The sequence below is a fragment of the Solanum tuberosum genome, unplaced genomic scaffold (assembly GCF_000226075.1).
Source record: "Solanum tuberosum cultivar DM 1-3 516 R44 unplaced genomic scaffold, SolTub_3.0 scf00115, whole genome shotgun sequence".
Taxonomy (NCBI): Eukaryota; Viridiplantae; Streptophyta; class Magnoliopsida; order Solanales; family Solanaceae; genus Solanum; species Solanum tuberosum.
Window position 1 is genome coordinate 535,079 of NW_006239044.1, and position 1,857 is coordinate 536,935.

Sequence of the window (1,857 nt, forward strand, 5' to 3'; positions counted from 1 at the left end):
AAGAGGGGGGGGGGGGGGAAATCAGAATGATAATATTACAGGACAACTATTTGAGGCAAGCAATTTATCTATGGGGAAAAACAGCAAAGGGGAAAGGGATAATGATGCAAGAAACAGACCAGATTTAATTGAGGATGAGGAGGAACACCTGCAACATAGAAAAGAAATGGAGGAGGATGAAGATTTGGAGTATAACATTCGACAAATTAGTAATGCTGGTGATTTATCACCAAGGCATACTAATAGTTTGAAAAATGGGGCATGGAAAGGCAAACAAACAATACCTTTACAGGTTAAAACAAGGAGCAGCAGGGAGAAGGCATCTATCAGTTATCAATGATTGAAAAAATTATCTTTTGGAATATTAGGTCGGTTAATACTCAAAAATCTTTTGACAGATTAATGGATCTAAATAAAAGAAATCATTATGCATTCATTGCTTTGATGGAACCTTTTCAAGATCCATCAGAGATAGATCAGTATAAGAGAAAGCTGGGTTTTGATAATGCCGGAGTAAATTGTTCCGGAAAAATTTGGTATTTCTGGAGGGCGGAGTGGGAAGGAAACATCATTCTGGATACTATGCAACAAGTTACCATAAAATTCAGAATAAACAACAGGTATTACATTATTTCAGTTGTATATGCTAGATGCAATACAATGGAAAGACTGGAACTTTGGGATGAGCTGGAGGGTATTGTTGATAGGGAACTTTGTCCTTGGGTTATTGGGGGTGATTTCAATGTTATTTTGAATGAGGAGGAGAAATTGGGAGGACTGCCTTTTACCCAGAATGAGGCCATTGATTTTTGCATCATTTATCAGTTCATGTGATTTGGCAGAAGTACAAACTATAGGAAGCAAATACACTTGGTGGAATGGGAGGATTGAAAATGAGTGCATTTTTAAAAGACTTAACAGGATCTTGGTCAATCAGGATTTTTTTGGAGGAGTTTCCATCTTCAGAGGTGCATCACTTGATTCGACAAGGATCTGACCATGCACCCCTGCATTTGATATGCAAATCAGCTGAGGAAATCATGGTCAAGCCTTTTCGTTTCCTCAATTTTTGGAGAAAACACAAAAATTTTAAGAAGATTGTGGCAGAGAATTGGACAGTGGAGTTTGCTGGGAATCCTTTTATAGAATTCCATGCAAAGATGAAAAAGGTCAAAAAGGCGCTGACTGGATGGAGTAAAGAAGCTTTTGGTAATATATTTCAACAAATTGCCACCATGGAGGATGTCATTAAAGTTAAGGAGGATCAACTGGAAATACAACCTTCTGCAAGCAATAGAGCAGATCTGAATAAAGTGGAGGCGGAACTGAAGAAATACTTGAGGCTTGAAGAAGAATTTTGGAGGCAAAAGGCAGGTATGAAATGGTTTACAGAAGGTGATATGAACACAAAGTTCTTCCATTCTTATGTGAAGGGGAGAAGGAAGAGGTTACATATTGCTAAAATTGTAACAGAGCAGGGAATTACATTAACTTCCAATGATCAAATTGGGCAAGCAGCATTGGAATTTTTTGGGGAGCAATTCCGAGAAAATGATTATGTGGATGACTATGCAATGTTAGATCATATTCCAAGATGTATTACAGAGGAGGAAAATGATGCCATGTGTAGTCTGCCTACGAATGAAGAGGTTAAAAAGGTGGTGTTTGAGTTGGAGGGTAGTAGTGCATGCGGTCCGGATGGATTCACAGGGCATTTTTATCAAGATTGTTGAGAGATAATAGGGGAGGACATTACTAAACAAGATTCATTACACACACAAATTTGGTGTTGTTGCCTAAGAAGGAGACAATGAAGCATTTTTCTGATCTAAGACCCATAAGTCTTAGTACTTTTAT